We start from the raw sequence: 22,343 nt of genomic DNA, 5'->3' as shown, positions 1-22,343 counted from the left end.
CAGCCATTGCGCAGAAAGGACCACTCAGCTGTGGCAATAGAATGGAGAGCCACATGGCTGTGGGCATGTAAGAGAGCCACACGACTTTACCAGAGTGGGGACCCCTGAAGCTTTAGTAGGGGGAACCACCACCTGGCTTTAGCAGAGATCCCAGCAACACAGCTGATGGTACCAGGAACTGAGGGAGGCCTACCAGCCAAGACAGATTACTGGGAAGAACTGGGGGCTGCCTGAGCCTTGGACTTCTATTTACTTTCCTGTGATATGGTACCCCAGACTGGGCAAAGGGGGAAGGAAGGGCTGTGTGTGTTTGTGGGTGTTTTAAAGGACTTTTGGATTTTGATGAAGACATTAGGTCACTACTTTAAGTCTGTACAGCATTAAATAAACATTTTCTTTTCTTTTTTTTTTTCACGAATCTCTGGCAGTGAGAGATGTCTTTCCTATAAGGCAGCGGACATAACAAACCTGGGGGGTTCCTTTTGGTAATAGCATATTGCCTTTGGCCCTCCCTTGTTATTCTGTAACCAGGGCATATGCCTGAGTTGCTGGTCAAGTCCCTAGTAGGGGGCCTATGAGAGGCAACCATACATTGATGTTTCTCTCCTCTCTTTCTTCCTCCCTTCCCCTATCTCTAAAAGATAATTGCATTAAAATAAAAAATATATTTTAAAACATTTTTATTTATTCATTTTTAGACAGAAGGGAAGGGAGGGAGAAAAAGAGGGAGAAAAACATCAATATGTGGTTGCCTCTCACGTGGCCCCCACTGGGGACCTGGACCACAACCCAGGCATGCACCCTGACTAAAAATCCAACTAGCCACCCTTTGGTTCACAGCTCATGCTCAATCCATACCAGCCAGGGCAGTAAATAAAATCTTAAAAAAATAAATTATAGCTTTTGCTGGCTAAAGTTGTCTTGGTTGTACATCCTTATTTTTCATTACTTTTAATATTTCATACCAATCCCTTCTGGCCTAAAATGTTTCTGTTGAGAAATCCCCTGACAGTCTTATGGCAGCTCCCTGTAGTTAACTATCTTTCTTTTGCTGTTTTTAAGTTTCTTCCTTTGTTGTTAACCTGTGCCATTTTAATTATAATGTATCTTGTTGTGTGCTTCTTTGGGTTCATCTTGTTTGGGACTCTTTATGCTTTTAGTACTTGTGTGTTTTATTCCTTCATCAGATTCAAAAGTTTCCAGCCATTGTCTCTGCAGATAGATTCTCCAACCCTTGTTCTCTCTATTCTTCTTTTGGAATATCTATGACACAGATGTTTTTACACTCATGTTGTCCCGAAGTTCCCTTAAACAATCCTTATTTTTTTAATCCTTATTTCTGTGCTGCTCTGATTGGGTGTTTTCTGCTACCTTGACTTCCAAACTGGTGATTTGATCCTTAGCAGGACCTGGTGCCTGATAAGATCTCCCTTTGGATATGACACTTCTGAAGCTTATTGGTTCCTGCTCTGAAGTTGGTCACTTGGTATGTTGATTCTGAGACCTCTTGGGAGGGACTCTGGTGAAGTCCAATATCAGATGATGCCTGTGAGTGGCTCCGTCAACCTGTTTGGAACCTCAAAGTGATCTACAGCTTGTGGCTGCCAGTGTTGGGCCTGGGTGTGCATGGGGAGGATCAATATCTGCATCAAAGCTGCTTTTTCCATCATTGAGGCTGGGGTAAAGTTAGTAAAAGTCCCAAAGCATCCTAAGGTTCTCTTCTGCCGGTCTGTTAGGCTCAGTCACTGAAAGAGCCCCTGGCAATACTTAGGTTGCATGAGATGCATTCTCAGTGAGTCACCAGATAGGGGTGAGTGGTGTCCAGCAGATCAATACAGATTCAAACTCAGTGCCAGTGCTGGGTCTGAGACCACTAAGCAAATGTCCCTGGGTATACCAAGTCCAGCTGCCACCTGCTGGGTACACACATACATTTGTGTTGGAGCAGAGTCCCAGGGAGTCCTTAGGGTGTGGCAACAAAGTTTATCAGGTCCATACAGACCAAGATTTGACCATGTGAAGGGAGGGTTCTATACCAGTTGGGCATGCAAACAAAAATGGCTCCTAATCTAAAGCTATACAATTCATTCACTGACACCCCCTGAGTCTTCCTGGACTTCTATATACCCCTGCCCATGCTACTGACTCATCAGCAGGGCATGAGCTCTACAGAGTGAGGCAACAGACAGTCCAGAGGGTGGGTCTAATGCATTTCCCCAGGCTGATGCTGTGATAAGGGGAGTGGTCCACCCAAGAAAGATGGTATCTGCCATATGGGAGAGTGATTCAGCACAGGTATTCCAGTGGCTATCACCTAAATTCAATCCTGAGTCAGGAGCCCGTCTCTCCTCATGTGACTCTAGTCTGCTCTGCTATTCCTCTTCTGGGACCCAGGGTGAGTGGCTGTGAATGAGATTTTGTGCACTAGCCATTTAAGAGGGTGCCTACATCTCTAACAGGTAGTCCCTGATGATCAGGATCCCCACTTACTTTCACAGCCGGATATTATATGGGTGCCTCTTTGGGGCTCTGATTCTTTGGCCTGGGGATCCTGGCTTGAAGTTGAGACACAGTGCTCTTCAGGGAGACCTTTGAAGCTGAAATATCCCTCCAGAACCTCATCCTCCACCCATAGTAGTGAGGCCAGCCCTTTTCGCATCTCTGCCCTTCCTACTAGCCTCAATGTGGCTCCTTATTTAAATACTTGGTTGTAAGACTTCCCTTCAGCTAGTCTTCATTTGTTTTTTTTCAGGTTGCTTGCTCTGTATTTTAGTTTTGATTCTAGTTTTTTCTTGTGTGGAGGTGAGTATAACATCCACCTAGTCCACCATCATCTTTGATCCTCTCTGTTGTTTTATTTTTTATGTATGGTGCTATTAAGTCACACCCTACATTTTATACAGTTTCTTTTCAACCCAGATATAAGCTGTTACATTTAGCTCTGCTTTGTGAGCATTTATACTGGTTAATGATGCAAGTGCCTATATTGCCACTTATTGTGTAACAGGAAAGTGACATGCTATGTCCTAAGATTGTTGGCTTGTCTAAAGTACTGTATGTAGACAACCTCCCCATTAGCCCAGGTTACTCCTAAGCTCCTCAAAATAGAAGATGGGCCAAGGACACCCAAGGTAGCAGTGGCTATATGGAAACGTTTGAATGGTGGTATTCAGATCCATCCTAATAACTGTATTTGCCCTTCACCTGCCCTGGTGCTCAGTCCCAAGAAAAAGCAGTGATGAAACCTTCGGACCTCACAAAGGAATCATAACACCACAATTATAAAGGGCACAGGCATTTTTATCTCTCTATCTGTTTTCCTATCATTCTGTTGTGAATTAACCCTAAAAAAAATAACTAATGGACTTAAAGTGGAAAGGAGTGGCAGAATATCTACTACCAGAAAGGAAATATAATTTGGTAGAAGCAGCATTATTTAATATTTAAAAGTGCACATTTTGAAGCCAGAATCAACAACTTTAGTGTTCTAACTTTTAGCCAAGTATTCATCTGAATCTCTGTTTTCTTATTTGTGAAGTGGAAATAATATCTTCCTCAATTATTATGAGACCTAATTAGGATAGTATGTACACACACCCACAAATATAACCATACAAAACCTTGTTACATCATTCTTATGTGTTAGCACTACCTTTATCCAAATTTATTGAGCACATGTTGTCATTGGTTGCTATAAATTGACTCCAATTGAGATAAAAGTCTATGCGTGATGCAGACACTGGCCCGCAGTGTCTGCGGTGTCATGGATGAGACAAGAGACATGAGACATTCACACGTACTACCTAGTCCTGTGTGGAAGAAAAGGGATGGCACAGCTACCGTCTCAAAGGGAGGGTGCCTGGGTGCGGCCTGGCCACTCTCTCCAAGGAGAGTACCTCAATCCTTCCTTCACAGGGTTTTTATTGGCTTTGAACTTGCCCAGGAATATAGGTAAAGTTCATTAATCATTGTCAGGTAGTAAAGCTCAAACAATAGATAGTATACAAAGAACTCTGAGAGCCTGTTCTGAGTCAGGGTATGTTAGCTAATGGGCCATAAACCTCTGGGAAGCAAACTCATTTCCTGCCTGGACCTTTATCATTTAATTAAGAGCATTCTTAGCAAAGCAGGTTTCACAGAAGTTTACATATTCTTTCTCAGGCCTGATCACCACGGGGAGGGGAGGGGACCCGCCCTTTCCAGCACTGGGCTGCACTGCCCTCTGTCATTGTTTTAGGATTAAGTCAGGCAGAGGAAGTAAGGCAGCCAAGAGATAGGAGACTTCTTGCAGGCAGAATGAGGACTCAGGCTTTGTCAAAGCCCAGGGGTGAGGGTCCATCACCCCCTTTCTCCATAGTCCCCCAAGTCCTTCCCTGGGGCCTCCACGTGGTCATGCCTGTCTTAGGTCGTTCCCCTCTTGGGGAATCTTACCCATCATTGGCTAACTGATTAAGCATTGGGGGCCAGTTATGAAAAGAGGAGCAGAAGCAGCTTTCTTGCCAGGGAGATGAGCTTTGTCTCCTTAGTGGCTTCTGGTCTGAAGGTCTCTCACTAAGCCTTAGTCATGGGGGATTACAGCTCCTGAAACCAGGCAGGGCAGTTCCCAACATAAGAGACAATCAACAGGAGGATGGATGCCTTAGTGTTCTTGGATCCCTCATATTCATGTACCTAAGGGTGACTTTTCCTCACAAGAAGAGTGCAGAAAGGGGACAGTGATAATCAACTACAGGTCTGAAATCCAGACAACTATATTAGAAATAGGCACAAAGGATCCTCAGGCCTAGATATCTATATGGAACCCATATCTATCACTATTGTCAGCTTGTTCTCAAGTTTTACGTAAGATATGAGACTTTTGTACAAAATACTTTGTGCAAAATATGTGATTATGTGGTTTTTCTCTCATTTATTGTTTTATATGATGAAGGTCTGCTTTTGAACATGTTACTCAATGTGTACTAGGTAGATTGCATACCAGGAGATAGAAACCACAAACACATCCTTTATCCTAGGGAATCTTACAGTATAGTGGGAAACACCCAGTATTTTTCAAACATTCAGGCAGCACTGATAAAACATGAGATGAGGAGTTTTAAACCATTATTCAGTGCTTGATTCCTCTTGACATTCATCTTAAAACTAAATTGCCATTTTCAAGAAGTCACAACCTATACATGTCCTTTCTCCAGTGTATTATCAAGGAAGTTGGAACAACAGATAAAAGGAAATGTATAAAGAAGAGTAATCAGGGCAGAAGAAACAGAACTCAGGCCTGAATTTGTAACTTATTCACCATGTGGTTGGTCAAAACCACAGCTTTGAGGGAAGAGGCAAAGAGGAAGAATGCTCTAATTTTACCAGAGCTAAAATCATGCAAGTATCTCCTTCTGAGGAAAAAAAAAGGAAGGAAGGAAGAAGGGAAAGGGTAGCATTATATTTTACTTGCTAATTTGTAAGTGCAATTAAGGTTAATGTCATACTTCCCTTCACAAGAAAACATAACTGAAAGCACTATGAGCAAGAGAGTTTTGTTCATAAAGAACTTTTCAAAAAAGCTGTTTTTCTCCTGGAAAATGTGGCTTATCTAATTGATGGCTGAGGAAAACCATCTTTTTAAATTTCCCACTCAGTGAGTCAGCCCGGGGTGTGTCTGTCTTGTAGCATCCTGTGAGATCCAGTAATCTAAAGTGGCATGGCCAACGTAGCCCCAACCTTATGCGTCAAGAGGAGCTACTGGGTGCTGGGAAACCAGAGGGAGCCCAGTTTTCTAAACAGAGTGGTTAACAAAATTGCATGTTAGGAAGTAGGGTTTTATCTTTTAAAGGTTCATTACCTATTTTTAAAATTAACCTGTCTAGTGGTTCCTATCAACACCCAGAAGTCTACAATTGGTAAAGGCCAGGTACTTACTCCAACTGAAGGCCATATATTATCACCTTAGGTTTTCTTCACATTTACCTTGAAGAGAATTTCCATGCTATCACCATTTGCATTAAGTGGAGGTGAAATGAAGAAGTCCTTTTCCAAACATAGCTTTAGACACTGACAGAGCAGAATGAATACTGAGTCAGACAGCTAATGAAACATCAAACACTGAGGAAAGAATAAGTAGTAGTCAAAAAGTCTTTATAGCCTTGCCCCACCAGTACTGCAGCTTTTTTTCCAAAACAAGAGATGTGTGTGAATATGTGACTTTGGGTAGTTTGGAAAAGAACAGGGAAGATTAATGGAAATAATACCAAATCATCTTTGCTGAAAAAATTGTCTACCTTCTTTATTTTAGATAGCCCAGAGTAAGCATTTATTCAGGTACAATAAAAGAATATATTTGGATAGTATATGGGATTCTAAAATTTAACTCATCAAACTTTTAGCACCAGTCCTTTAGAATAAGCTGTAGAAGCTGTGAGATGAACTAATAAGATGCAAGTGTTTCCTCAGACTAAAAAGCCTTTACTTAAATCTTCAGAGATTAATATATGAAATAAATTAAAGTCATGGGGAGAATGGATGGGACACCAACTAATTTAAGTTTCTTAAGAAGGTGTCTAGGGCTGTATGAAAGTTTTATTTTGCAGAATCAGCAATGTATAGAGACTTACTATAACTTTAACTTTTCTTACATGATTAAGACTGAGATAAAAATGTATTAGACCTTAGGTAACACAAAGTTAGAGAAGAAAGTGAGCTGAAAATAAGCAATTATAGATAAAAGACATATGATAGGAAAAGACCTTAATATTAGAACAAATTAAATAATATTATTACAACTTTGTATCTCTAGGAACCTTATTGAGATAGACAAACTATGGGCCTCTAATCACTTTTGACAGAGGTTTCAGGATGATAGGGTGTTTAGAATGAGAAACACCTTATAGATCTAGGAGGATTCTCCAGGGCTTTGACCCTGAGACAACACAAGTTTCTTGCTTCTCTGGTGTTTTCATAACTGCGTATTAGCAACAGTATAATTTTTCACTGCCCTACTATCCAAAAAAACATCACAACTATTTCTCCAGATCATGATGATCAGCTCTGGTCAGCTCTGGATGTGGAAAGTCATGGCTGCCCATGGGAGACTATAAAGTCTCTCTTCACTCATAGTTGACTACTGGAAATAAAGGCAAAGGACTGACAAAACCTCACTGTAATGGCTACTGATAAAATTATTTTACACCCATGAATATCTAATGAATTCTTTACATTAGTTGTTGGACCTCTTCCTTAAATATTTGCAAAAACCATTATAACTGCAGATTCTCTGTTTTTATTTCCTCTTTTTAGTTTCAAGTTTATTGAAGTATATTGATATATAAAATTACAAGATATTTAAAGGGTACAGTGTGGTGAGTTGATATATGTGTGAATTGTGAAAAGATCCCCCTATCTAATTAACACATCCATCAATTTATTATTTGTTTGCTTGTTATTAGAACATTTATGTTTTACTTTCTTAGCAAATTTACATTGTTCAATAACTTGTTATCAAGTACTTATATTAGACCCTCAGACTTTATTCATTTTATAACTGAAAGTGTGTACCCTTTTACCCACCTGTCCCTATTTCATCCACAACCCAGACACTGGCAACCACTTTCTACTCTGTTTCTATGAGTTTGACTTTTTTTTCCTTCAGATTTTACATATGTGTGATATCAGGCAATATTTGTCTTTCTCCACCTGATTTTTCTCATTTGGCACACTGTCTTCAATTTCCACCCATGGTGTTGCAAACATCAGGGTTTCCTTCTTTCGAATGACTGAATATTTATTGATATACGTTTTCTTTATCCATCTGTTGTTTGACCCTTGTTATTTCCATACCCTAGCTGTTGTAAATAATACTGTAGTGAACATGGGGGTACAGATATCTCTTCAATATTTTGTTTTCACTTCTTTTTGATATACTTTCAGAAGTGGCATTTCTAGAGCATATGGTAGTTATATTTTTAATTTTTTTAGGAACCTTTATAGTGCTTTTCATAGTAGCTGTGATATCCCCACCAACAGTGCACAAGGGTTCCCCTTTTCTACATCCTTGCAGATAATACTGGTTATCTCTTGTCTTTTTCATAATACTTATTCTAAGATGGTATGACATGATATCTCATATGGTTTTGATTTGCATTCCCTGACAATTAGTAATGTTGAGCCATTTTTCACAAATATTTTGGCTATTTGTGTGTTTCTTTTTAAAAATATATTTTTTATTGAATATGCTATTATGGTTGTCCATTTCCCTCCCTTTATTCCCTTCCACCCAGCATCTGCCACCCACCCACATCCACCCCCTTTAGTTCACATCCATGGGTCATACATATAAGTTCTTGGCTTCTACATTTCTTATACTATTCTTAACCTCTCCCTTTCTATTTTGTACTAATCATTTATGCTACTCATTCTCTGTACTTTTCCCCCCTCTCTACCCTTTCCCCTCCCTGCTGATATCCTCCATGTCATCTCTATTTCTCCATGTGATTTCTGTGATTCTGCCCTGTTCTAGTTGTTTAGTTTATTTTTGGTTTTGTTTTTTTAGGTATGGTTGTTGATAGTTGTGGGTTTGTTGTCATTTTACTGTTCGTATTTTTGATCATCTTCTTTTTCTTAGATAAGTCGCTTTAACATTTCATATAATAAGGGCTGGGTGATGATGAACTCCTTTAACTTGACCTTATCTGGGAAGCAATTTATCTGCCCTTCTATTATAAATGATAGCTTTCCTGGAAAGAGTAATCGTGAATGTAAGTCTTTGCCTTTCATGACTTCCAATACCTCTTGCCAACCCTTTTTTGCCTGAAAGGTTTCTTTTGAGAAATCAGCTGACAGTCTTATAGGAACTCCTGTGTAGGTAACTGTCTCTTTTTCTTGCTACTTTTAAGATTCTCTCCTTCTCTTTAATCTTGGGTAATGTAATTATGATCTGCCTTGGTGTGTTCATCCTTGGGTCCAACTTCTTTGGGACTCTCTGAACTTCCTGACCTTCCTGAAAGTCTATTTCTTTGGCCAGATTGGGGAAGTTCTCCTTCATTATTTTTTGAAATAAGTCTTCGATTTCTTGCACTTCTCATCTCCTTCTGGCACCCTTATTATTTGGATGTTGGAACATTTAAAGTTGTCATGGAGGTTCCTAAGCATCTACTCACTTTTTTTGAATTCTTGTTTCTTCATTCTGTTCTGGTTAAATATTTACTTCTTCCTTCTGCTCCAAATCATTGATTTGAGTCCTGGTTTCCTTCCTGTCACTGTTGATTTCCTGCACATTTTCCTTTATTTCACTTGGCATTGCCTTTACTTTTTCCTCTATTTTGTGATACTCAACTATTTCTGTGAACATAGTGATGACCAATGTTTTGAACTGTGCATCAGATAGGTTGGCTGTCTCTTCATCACTTAGTTGTAGTTTTTCTGGAATTTGATCTGTTTTTTTCATTTTGGCCATATATATATCTTTTTTTTTTTTGTCTCAGCATGCCTGTTATGTAGTAAGGGGCAGAGCCTTAGGTATTTGCCAGGGCTGCTTTGTGGCATTGTATGTGGTGGGGGGGGGGGGTGCCAAGAGGTACCAATATTGCTTGCTTGGCTTCCAGTGGCTTTCAGTCACTTCCCCTGCTACCCACAAACAAATTTGGCCCTTCTGCAGCTGATTCCTGGGTGGGTGGATTTGTGTGTGTTCTAGGACTCTGTGGGTCTCTCTAAGAAACTCTCCTGTAAGGCTTGGAGTTTCTCTGGCTGCTGCAACCCCTACAAATTTTTTCAGTGAGAGGTTTTGAGGCTTTCTTTCCCAGCACTGGAACCATGGGGTTGCATAGTCTGTCTCACTCTGCAGTTGCTCATTCCGGTTTATCTTCACACAAGTGTGGGACCGCCTGCTCCACCAGCTGCTGCCTTGCCATGCATTCTTTCTGCCCCAACTTTCCGTCTTCACCCTTCTACTTGTCTGAATGCATGTTTCTTTAACTCCTTGGTTGTCAGACTGCCATACAGTTCTGACAGTTCTGGTTGGTTTTTGTTTTTAAATTTGTTTTTGTCCTTTTTTTGGTTGTAGGAGGAGGCACAGTTCAGGTTTTTCCTGAACTGTTTCTATTTCTTAACTGGATTATTTAGGATGTGTTAATGTTTGCTGTTGTGATGTATTTTTATGTTATGAATGTTAACCTCTTATCAGATATGTGTTATTCAAATATTTTCTCCAATTTGTAGTGTGTTCTTCATTTTGTTGGTAGATTTTTTTTGCTATTCAGAAGCTTTTTAATTTGTAGTTCTATTTGTTTATTTTTGTTCTTGTTGCCTTTGCTTTTGTTGTTAAATCCAACAAAATTGGAGTATTAGATTATTTTTCCCCGTTGTATATTCTTGGCTACTTTATCATAAATTAATTTACCATATATACATAAATTTATTTATAGGCTCTCTATTCTAATCCATAGATGTGTATGTCTCTTTTTATGCCAACACCATACTCATTTGATTATAATAACTTTGTAATATCATTTGAAATCAGGAGAAGTATAAGGTCCCTATCTTTTTTAAGATTGTTTTGTCTATTCAGAGTCCTTTGTGGTTCAATATAGATCTTAGAATTGTTTTTAATACTTCTGTGAAAAAATACCATTGGAATTTTGATAAGGATTGCAGTGACTCTGTAGATAGCTTTGGGTTGTATAGATATTTAACAATGTTAAGTCTTCTAATACATAAGTGTAGGAGACCGTTCTGCCTGGTGTGGGCCCAGCTCCCACTCAAAGATGCACAGGATCCACAATCGCAGATAAGTTCTCCCGTGGGGGATCAGTCTTGCAATGTGCCTAGGCCTCAATGAGTCTTGCTTTTTGCTAAAACTCCCTTACCCTGAATTGAGGACATTTACTGCAAAGTAACTTCCTAAAATCCAGGCTAAACCTCCCAAGTGTAACTGGTTCAACCACTTTTGCCTTTTCACTTGCAAATATCCCTCCTCTGTGATGTGATTAGCAGCATTGGCTCCTTTGTTTTCTGTAAAAGGTAACCACCTAAAGAGAACCTGTGCATAGTAAATGAGGACCATCATGTAATGTGCAGAGAGATAGAAATAAAGGCCTGTCATGGCAGAGGTGGTGGCATGGCAATGCCATGGCATGACATTTTGCTCCTCTTGAGAGAAAAGCCATGCTGTTCCTTTTCCTCCACCAGACTCTGTAGTCTGTGTGAATGTCTCATTTCATGCATAATGATGCGGACACTGCGGGCCAGTGTCCGCATCATATAAGCACAGAATGTCTTTCCATGTATTTCTAGCTTCAATTTTTTAATAAATGTCTTAAACTTTTCAGTGTACAGATTTCTGACCTTTTTGGTTAAGTTTATTCCTAGGTATTTTATTCATTTTGTTGCATTGTAAATGGATTGTGTTTTTAATTTCTGTTTCTAATAGCTTGTTACTGGTGTATAGATATACAAACAGATTTTTGTAAATTGATTTTTTATCTTGCAACTTTACTTAATCATTGATAAATTTAACAGTATTTGGTGGCATCCTTGGGGTTTTTGTGTATCATGCTATCTGAAAACAAACAATTTTACTTTTTCCTTTTTGATGAATGACTTTTATTTTTGTTCTACCATAATTGCTCTGGTTTGGACTTCCAGGGCTATGCTCAATAAGTGATAAGAGTGGGCATCCTTGTCGTGTTTCTGATCTGAGGGAAAAAAAGCTTTCCTCTGTTGAGAATGTTACCTGTAAGATTGTCATATATGGCCTTTATTATGTTGAGAATGTTCCTCTATTCCAAATTTGTTGAGAGTTTTTATCATAAATGAATGTTGCATTTTGCCAATGCTTTTTATGCATCTATTGAGATAGTCATTTGATTTTTATGTTTTATTTTGTGAATGTGGTATATAACAATAATTTGCAGATGTTGAACCACACTTGCCTCCCTGGAATGAATCTCACTTGATTATGTTGTATAAGTCTTTTTATGTATTGTTGATTTGGTTGGCTACTATTTTATTGAGGAGTTTTGTGTCTGTGTTTATCAGAAATAGTGGTCAGAAATGTTCTTATAGTATCTTTGCTTGGTTTTAGGATCAGTGTAATAATGACCTCTTAAAAATGAGTTTAGAAGTATTCCCTCCTTTTTATTTTTGGCAGAGTTTGAAAAGGATTGTTATTAATTATTCTTCAAATATTTGCAAGAATTCACAAGTAAAGCCATCTAGGCCTGGGCTTTTGTTTGTGGGAGGTTTGTGATTACCAAGTCAATCTCCTTAGTAGTAATTGGTCTATTTAGATTTTCTATTTTCTCAAATAGAGAATATTTCAGATTCAATATTGGTAGGTTGCATATTTCTAAGACTTTATTCATTTCTTTTAGATTTCTAATTTATTAGAATATAATTAGTTATAGTGATCTCATAAGAATCTTTGTATTTCTGTGGTATCAGTGGTAATATCTCTCTTTACCTTTCTTGTTTTATTTGAGTCTCCTCTTTTTTTCTTCAGAGTTTTGCAAAAGTTTATCTATTTAATCTTTTGAAAGAAAAGCCTTTCTTAGTTTAGTTGATCTTTTCTATTGTCTTTTTAGTTTCTATTTTGTTTATTTTTGATATGATCTTTGCTATTTCTTTCTTCCTACTAATGTGGGGCTTAGTTTGCTCTTTTTCTAGTGTCTTGAAGTATAAATTTGGTTTTGTATTTAGTTCTTTCTTTTTACTGAACATAGGCAGTTATCTATGATTTTTTTTCATTTTTATACTATTTTTCCACTACCATTTGTTCCCCTTATCCTCCCCTTCCCAAATCACCATACTGTTCTCAAGGTATTGAGTCCTTTTTCCTTTTTGCTTGGTCCCTCTACCCCTCAACCACCTCTGCCCAGTGCTGTCACCCTGCTCTCTATCTATGAGTCTATATTGCTTGTTAGTTCAGTTTGTTCATGACATTCCACCTATTAGTGATATCATATGGTATTTTTCTTTCTCTCACTTACTCATTTCACTTAGCATAATGTTCTCCAGGTCTGTCCAAGCTGTTGCAGAGAGTAAAATCTTCCTCTTTTTTATGGCCGAGTATATTCCACTGTTTATACATACCACAACATTTAAAAATTTTTTGAGCATATTTTATTGATTATGCTATTACAGTTGTCCCATTTTCCCATCTTTATTCCCCGCCACCCTGCACACCCCCTCCCATCCCCATTACCCCCACTTCAGCTCATGTTCATGGGTCATACATATAAGTTCTTTGGCTTCTACATTTCCTATAGTATTGTTAACCTCCCCCTGTCTATTTTATACCTACCATTTAGGCTACTTATTCTCTGTACATTTTCCCCCTCTCTTCCCCTCCCACTCCCCCACTGATAACCCTCAGGTGATCTCCATTTCTGTGATTCTGTTCCTGTTATAGTTGTTTGCTTAGTTGTGTGTGTGTGTGTGTGTGTGTGTGTGTTTAGGTTTGGTTGTTAATAGCTGTGAGTTTGTTGTCAATTTACTGTTCATATTTTTTATCTTTTTCTTAAATAAGTGGCTTTAACATTTCATATAATAAAGGCTGAGTGACGATGAATTCTGTTAACTTGACCTTATCTGGGAAGCAATTTATCTGCCCTTCTACTATAAATGATAGCTTTGCTGCATAGAGCAATCTTGGATGTAGGTCCTTTCCTTTCATGACTTCAAATATGTCTTTCCAGCCACCTCTTGCCTGCAAGGATTCTTTTGAGAAATCAGCTGATAGTCTAATGGGAACTCCTGTGTAGGTAACTGTCTCCTTTTCTCTTGCTGCTTTTAAGATTCTCTCCTTCTCTTTAATCTTGGGTAATGTAATTATGATCTGCCTTGGTGTGTCCATCCTTGGGTCCAACTTCTTTGGGACTCTCTGAGCTTCCTGGACTTCCTGGAAGTCTATTTCCTTGGCCAGATTGGGAAGTTCTCCTTAATTATTTGTTCAAATAAGTTTTCAATTTCTTGGTCTTCCTCTTCTCCTTGTGGCACCCCTATGATTCAGATGTTGGAATGTTTAAAGATGTCCTGGAGGTTCCTAAGCCTCTCCTCATTTTTTTGAATTCTTGTTTCTTCATTCTGTTCTGGTTAAATATTTATTTCTTCCTTATGCTCCAAATTGTTGATTTGAGTCCTGGTTTCCTTCCCATCATTGTTGGTTCTCTGTACATTTTCCTTTGTTTCACTTAGCTCAGCAGTCATTTTTTATCTAATTTGTGACCATATTCAACCAATTCTGTGAACATGCTGATTACCAGCATTTTGAACTATGCATCTGATAGGTAGATTATCTCTTTATTGCTTAGTTGTATTTTTTCTGGAGCTTTGATTTGTTCTTTTATTTGGGATATATTTTTTGTCTTGGCATGCCTACTGCATAGTAAGGGGCAGAGCCTTAGGTGATCCGCAGGGCAGGGCACCCACATTACTGCATTGTGACACTGGATGTGGTACTGCGTTGTGATGCTATATGTGGGGGAGGGGTCCGAAAGGGAACACCACCACTTGCTCCACTCTCTGCTGATTTTCAGGCACTTCCCCCACCACCCACAATGAAGTTGGGCCCTTCTGGTGCTGATTCTCAGGTGGGTGGGCTTGTGTATATTCTCTGACCCTGTTGGTCTCTCCAATGAACTGTCCTGTGAGGCTGAGTGTTTCTCCCACTGCTGCCTCAACCCCCACAGGTGTTTTCAATCAGAGGTTTGAGACTCTATTTCCTCTCACTGGGACCTTGGGTTGTACAGTCTGTCTTGCTCCCCAGTTGTTCTTTTTGGTTTATCTGTATGGGAATGTGGGACCCTCTGGTCTGTAAAAATACTCTGCCTCGCTGGGTCCACCAGCCACTGCCTTGTTTGCCAGCCGCCACCTTGCTCATCTCAGTCCTCCAGACACTGCCATGCTGTGGGTCCTCTCTTACCTCTCCACCCCTCCTACCTATCTGAATGAGTGTTTCTTTAACTCCTTGGTTGTCGGACTTCCATACAGTTCAATTTTCTGTAAGTTCTATTGGTTTTTTGGGGGGGTTTAAATTTGCTGTTGTCCTTCTTTTTGTTGTGTGAGAAGGCACAGTGTATCTACCTACACCTCCATCTTGGCCATAAGTCTTTGTACCATAGCTTTTCTATCTATTTTCTATCCAAGTGCCTATCACTTATCTATTGATAGGCACTTGGATTGCTTTCATATCTTGACTATTGTAAATAATGATGCAATGAACATAGGGGTGCTTATGTTCTTTCAAATTAGTGTTTTAGGTTTCTTCAAATAAATTCCCAGAAGTGGAATCCCTGTGTTATCAGGCAATTACATTTTTAATTTTTTGACATATCTCCATACTGCTTTCCACACTGGCTGTACCAATCTATATTCCCACTAACAGTGTAAAAGTGTTCACCTTTCTCCACATCCTTCCTGGCACTTGTTGTTTGTTGATTTTTGATGATAGCCATCCTGAATAATGTGAGGTGATATCTCATTGCATTTTTAATTTGCATTTCTCTGAGGATTAGTGACATTGGCCATATGTATGCCCTCTTTGAAGAGGTATTTATTCAGGTACTTAGCCCATTTTTAATTAAATTGTTTGTTGTTTTTGGAGTTGAGTTTTAAAAGTTTTATATAAAGTTTGGATATTAATCCCTTATCAACTCTATTGAGTTGAATATGTCCTCTGATTCAGTGGACTGTCTTTTATTTTATTGATGGTTTCCATTGCTGTACAAAAACTTTTTAGTTTGATGTAGTCCCATTCATTTTTTTCTTTTGTTTCTCTTGCTTGGGTACATATACCAGAAAAAAAAAACATATTACTTTGAGCAATGTCAGAGATTTTACTGCTTATATTTTCTTCTAGAATTTTTATGGTTTTGGTGGTAACATCTAAATAGACCATCTAAGAGTTTAATCCATTTTGAATTTATTCTTGTTTGTGGTATAAAAATGTGATCTAGTTTCATTTTATACATGTATCTATCCAATTTTCCCCACACCATTTATGAAATAAACTATCTTTAGTTTATTGTATATGTTTGCTTCCTCTGTCAAATATTGATTAACTATAAAGACATGGGTTTATTTCTGTGCTCTCTCTTTGTGTTCCATTGATCAATGTGTCTATTTTTATGCTAGTACCATGCTGTTTTGATTACTGTGACCTTATAGCATAGTTTCATATTAGGTATCATAATCTTCCAATTTAGTTCTTCTTCCTCAAGGTTGCTGTTATTATTTGGGGCTTTTTGTGGTTCCATATAAATTTTTGAAATATTTGTTCCAGTTCTGTTAATTGTGTCATTGGTATCTTGATAAGAATTGTATTGAATCTGTAAATTGCTTTGGGTAGTATGGATATTTTAATGATGTTAATTCTTCCATCCATGAACATGGTATGTGTTTCCACTTACTCATATCTTCTTTAATTTCTTTCTTCAGTGTCTTACTTTTCTGAGTACAGGTCTTTTACATCCTTCATTAGATTTATTTTTAGGTATTTTAAATTCTTCAAATAGAATTGCTTTCTTAATTTCTCTCTCTGATAGTTCATTATTGGCATAAAAATGCAACTAATATTTGCATATTAATTTGTAAACTGCTACTTTACTGAATTCATTTATCAGTTCTAGCAGTTTCAGTGGAATCTTTAGGGTGTCTATGTACAGTATCATGTCATCTACAAAGTAAGACAGTTTTACCTCTTCCTTTCCAATGTGAATGCCTTTTAATTTTTCTTCTTGTGTGATTGCTGTGGCTAGGACTTCCAGTACTATGTTGAATAAGAAAGGTAAAAGCCAACATTCCTGTCTTGCTCCTGATCTTAAGGGGAATGCTTGCAGTTTTGGCTGGTTAAAAATGATACTGGCAGTGGGTTTGTTACATATGTCTTTTATTGTATTTAGGTATGTTCCCTCAATTCCCATTTTGCTGAGAGTTCTTATCATAAATGGGTGCTGAATTTTATCAAACACTTTTTCTATATCTATGTATATGGTCATGTGGTTTTTATCCTTCATTTTTTATGTGGTGAATCACATTTATTGATTTGTCAATGTTGTGCCAATCTTGCATTCGCAGGATTACTCTCACTTGATTGTGTTGTATGAGTTTTTGATATATTGCTGTATTTGGTTTGCTAATATTTTGTTAAGGCTTTAATATCTTTGTTCATCAGGGATATTGGCTTTAAATTTCTTTCTATTGTCTTCATCTGGTCTTGGAATTAGGATAATGGTGTCCTCATAAAAAAAACTTGGGGGTCTTCCTTCTTCTTGAACTTTGTGGAGTAGTTTTAAAAGGATAAGTGTTAGCTCTTCCCTAAATGTTTTGTAAAATTTGCCTGTGAAGCCAACCAGTCCAGTAGTTTTGCATGCCACTTTATTATTTTTCCTCCCAGTTTTTCTTTTTTTTCTTCTTCCCTTCTTTTTCTTTTTCTTCTCATTTTCTTCTTCTTCCCCTCCTTTCCCTCCTTCCCCTCCTCCTCCTTCTTCTTCCTTCTTTCTTCTTCTTTCTTCTTTTCTCCTTCTTCCTCTTCCTCTTCTTCTTCCTTCTTCTCCTTCTCCTCTCCTCCTTCTCCTCCTCTTTCTTTTTTCTTCTTCTTTTTCTTCTTCTTCCTCTTTCTTCTTTCTTCTTCCTCTTCTTCTTCCATTTCCTCTTCCTCCCCTTCTCTTCCTCCTTCTTCTTGCCTTTTAACATTTGTTGTAATACTAGCTTGCTGTTGGCAAATTCCTTTAGCTTTTTCTTGTCTGGGAAGATCTTTTATTCTCCTTCAATTTTAAATGATAGCCTTGCTTGGTAAAGTACCTTTGTTGTAGGCCCTTGCTTTTCATCACCTTAAATGTTTCATGTCAATCACTTCTGGCCTGAATTGTTTTTGTTGAGAAATCAGTTGATAGTCTAATGGTCTAATGGGAGCTCCCTTCCAGGTAACTAACTGATTTTCTCTTGCAGTGTTTAAAATTCTCTATCTTTAACCTTTGGAATTTTAATTATGATCTGTCTTAGCATGGGCCTCTTGGGTCCATTTTGTTTGGGACTCTCTGCACTTCCTGGACATGTGTGTCTTTTTTCTTCACTAGGTTAGGGGAGTTTTCAGACATTACTTCTTCAAATAGGTTCTTGATTTCTTGTTCACTTTCTTCTGCTTCTAGTATTCCCATTAAGTGAATATTGTTATGCTTAATGTTGTCCCAAAGATTGTTATGTACTCCTAATTTTTTAAAAAATTGTATTGTTGCTCAGTTGCCATTGTCCCCATTTTTTCCCCTGTTACTCTACCCTGCTCTACCCACTCCCCATTTCCCACATTCAATCCTCCCCCCACCCCACTGTCTTTGTCCTTGGGTCCTTTATACATGTTCCTTAACTTGACCCTTCCCTTTCTTTCCCCTATTATCCTTCCCCCTCACCTCTGGTCACTGACAGTTTGTTCCTTATCCCCATGTCTGGTTCTATTTTGCTCACTTGTTTGTTTTGTTGATTAGGTTCCACTTTATGTGAGATCATATGGTATTTTTCTTCCACTGCCAGGCTTATTTCACTTAGCTTATTCATTCCAGCTTCATCCATGCTATCATGAAGAGTAGGAGTTCCTTCTTTCTTTCTTTCTACTGCATAATTTTCCACTGTGTAAATGTACCATAGTTTTTTGATCCACTCATTTACTGATGGGCACTTAGCCTGTTTCTAGCACTTGGCAATTGTAAATAGCACTGCTTGGAACATTGAGGTGCATAGGTACTTTTGAACTAGTGTTTTAGGATTCTTAGGGTATAAACCCAGTGGATTCTCCTCATTTTTTAAAAAATCATTTTTTCTTTTTGCTGCTCTGCTTGGGTGTTTTTTCTACTTTGTATTCCAAATCACTAAGTTGAGTCTGTGCCTCATCTACTTATGGTTTATTCCTTCTACTCTATTATTTATTTCAGATATTGCATTCTTTATTCTGTTACTTTTTATGGTTTTTATTCTTTTTTCATGCTGTTGAGTATCCTTATAATCATCAGTCTAAACTCTATATCTGATCAATTGCTTGCCTTCATTTCATTTAATTCTTTTTCTGGAGAGTTCTTTTATTCTTTCATTTGGGGCCTGTTTCTTTTTCTTCGCATTTTGGCTGCCTCTTTGTGTTTGTCTCTATGTATTGGGTAGATCCACAAAGACTTAGGTGTAGTCCTATGTCACACTTCCTGTGACTGGACCTGTGCAACCTCTTTGGAGCTCTCAGCAATTCACTGCTTGTGGCTCCCTCTGCTGGGCTTGGGTGTATGCAGAAAGAACCAGGCTGCACACCAGTGCCTGCTTATACCACCAGCAGGACTGGGAAAGAACCAGCCAAAATCTCAAAGCTCCCAGAGATCTGCTTCCACCAGCATGCTTTCTGTTAATCCTAAACAGTGAAAGTGCCTCCAGCTGTGCTCCTCAGTAGCCTGGCTTAAGCTCTATAGAGTAGTAGGAAACAGATTCCAACAGGTGGGGCTATTGCTTCCCCACTGGCTGATGCCACATGGAGAGGAGTGTGAAATGACCCAGCACAGGGATCCTGATGGCTGATGCTTCAGCTTTCCACAAAGCCACCAACCTCAGACTCTCCTCACATGTCCCTCATCTGCTCTGGCTTCCTTTTGCTGTAGCTCAGGATAAGTGGCTACAAATGTAATTTATGTATCTGTCCTTTAAGAGGGTCTCTGCTTCCCTACCCATCTCTTCCTGGTGGACAGAAAACCTGCTGCTTTTCACAGCTGGATATTATTTGGGTTCCTTTCTTAGTTCTGATGCTCTAGGGTAGGGAAGCCAGAGTGGTGTTTAGACCCACATTTCTCAGGAGGAACACCCCCTCTCCACTACTGCTGATATATCCTTCCAGCACTTCAGCTGCCATCCATGGCTGCCACCCATGGGAGCCCAGCCAGCCCTCTTGCACCTCCACACTTCCTACCAGTCTCTTTGTGGTGATGTGATTTCTTCCATATGTTTTGGTTATAAGACATTTCTCCAGCTAGTGTTCAGTGGTAATTCAGGATGATTTTTCTATCATTTAGTTGTAATTCCAGTTTGGCCCTAGGATGAGGTTAGTGTAGCTTTCTCCTACTCTGCTTTCATCCTGGAGCTCATGAACTTTTTTTCTTAGAACAGAATTAGACCAGGAGGAAGATGATGGCAAGGTAGGAGGGAGCAGATTCCACTTCTCTCTACACACAGGAGAGAAACTTAGCTGATCTGCAGAGGAACAGAACAAACAGCCAACAGTACCCCAGTGTATATGAAAGCAGGAAACAAAAAATTGTAGCACACATTAAGAACCCAGATGGTAAGGAGAGTGCTTCAGGACAATAAGGTCCCAGGGACTGGTGCAGGCACCAGGGGGGCTGCAACCCCAGGCCTGGTGCCTGCTGGGGTCTGCCACAGGGTTATTGGGAGAGAGCTGGGTCAACTGCTCCCTCCCCAACCAAACAAGGTTTGAGCAGAATCGGGGGAGACCTGTTTGCTTGAAGTTGCAGAGAAGTGAATAAGGACTAAATGGCAAACACACAGGGGCTGTGAGCACCCATGGGGCCTGTGGACATTGATTGGGAAGAGTTGAGAGTCACACCATGATGGGCCCTGACCCTGATAGTCCCCAGTCTGTCTGGAGAATTGGGCTGTGTGAGAGACCAGGCTGCTGTACAGAGTGGCAGGCTTGAGTAGGAGGAATCTCTCAAAAAGAAAAAGTGAAAAAAACAGACACTTTTTGGAAGATTCTCCTGCAGAAATCACTCTAGCATGTTCCCCACCCAGCTGAGCAGTGCTTCTGAGGGGGTGCCTGAGTCCCTGCATGTCCTCATAGCACTGGGAAGGGTATGCACCTGAACCTGTGGGGCCAGAGGCGACCTGGCCAAGCGAGCCCACCGCAACATGGGAAGAGTGCCCTCTGCAGAAGGCCTGGATCCTGCACCAAAGGCCCCATGGAGAGATGCCAGGCTAGTTCTGGGGAGAGTGCAAGTGAGGCTGACTGAGTGCTGATCAGGAAGGGGGAAAAGCCACTAAGCCTGATGTATCCAGCAAGACCAAAAAAACTGGTGTGGCCAGTTTGAAACCAGGAAGAGGCTTTTTTAAAAAATAATTTTTAATTTTTAATTTTTATTGTTTTTATCTCTCAATTCCTTTTTCCTCTCTCTCCTCCTTTTTTTGTTTTATTTCTTCTTCCTTTCTTTCTAATTTTATCTCTTCTTACTTCCTTCTTCTGCTTCTCTCTCTCTCTCTCTCTCTCTCTTTTTAAATATCCACAAGTGAGACAAAAAAACCTGGAACTGTGAAAAGACCAGGAAATCACTCGGTTTCCTGTAGTGATTAACTCTATTCTCTCACGCACTACACCTATTTACTATCCTTTACCTCAGAATATGACTTTTTACAACCACACTGTATTCTAGATCCAACTCACAACCCCTACCTCACCAAGAGAGTCTTATGTTCTCTCCATCCTTTCTGAAAATTGGCTAGTTGGGTGGAATATCATGGTTAACACTATACATAATCAATGGATCTCCTATCTCTTCTCTACTGGCTGCTAATGTAAATATAGGATACTCCCTTGCTGTCTTAAACCATTTTGCCTTCCCCTTCCAACTGATCACAAAAAAGAATAGTTGGAAGCAGGGAACACCAGGATACCCAATGGAAGAAGATACCCAACAACAAAGGAACCACCAACAGAGAACAACAGAAGAAGGTGAAGGAGGAAGTGGAAGCCACACTAACCTCAATCAAGGACTGATTTGGAAATACAACTTAATAGTGGAGAAATTACCTAGAACAAACAACTGAACAAGAGCAACACAGAATCCTCAAAACATTGTACACACAGAAGAAACAACTTCAACAGAAGCTGCCCTCACCAGCACAACAAAATACAAGAGGTGGTGGATGGAGTGACCCTCAGTTAAACACCTCGTGGGAAGGACCCAAGAAAGAAAGACCCAACAACAATCAAAACCCCAAAACAAACACAGAGCCAACTTAAATGACAGTTCAAGACCAGTGAGCTCAGGAGATCAAGGAGATTGCACCACTGAATCTCACAGGTATTCTACCACAGAAGTTCATGCCATAAATCCAGGGAACCAGAAGTGATCAGTTTAAGAAGCAGAGCCTAAGAAGAAGAGTCTCACAAACAATGGAAAGACAAAGAAATGATCCTCAAATGAAAGAAAAAGAGAAAGCCTCAGAAAGAATGCTAAATGAAATAAAGGCAAGTCAACTATCAGATATTGACTTCAAATCATTGGTTATCAGGAAGTTCAATGAGCTCACAGTGAATTAACAAAAACTACAGGAAAACTACATGAACTCACTGCAAACTATATCAGCATGAAAAAGGAAAT

At 39.2% G+C, this 22,343-nt stretch overlaps 1 pseudogene; it reads right to left on the bottom strand.

Annotated features, from left to right (window-relative positions):
• LOC123811236 overlaps positions 1-2,659 on the bottom strand; it is a 63,655-nt pseudogene extending 60,996 nt beyond the window's left edge.
• Between the last annotated feature and the right edge of the window lie 19,684 nt (positions 2,660-22,343).

This window comes from Phyllostomus hastatus, unplaced genomic scaffold (assembly GCF_019186645.2).
Source record: "Phyllostomus hastatus isolate PE091 unplaced genomic scaffold, TTU_PhHast_1.1 phas_scaffold_78, whole genome shotgun sequence".
NCBI lineage: Eukaryota > Metazoa > Chordata > Mammalia > Chiroptera > Phyllostomidae > Phyllostomus > Phyllostomus hastatus.
The sequence above is the reverse complement of the archived record's forward strand: the minus strand, read 5'-3'. Positions and strand labels throughout refer to the sequence as shown.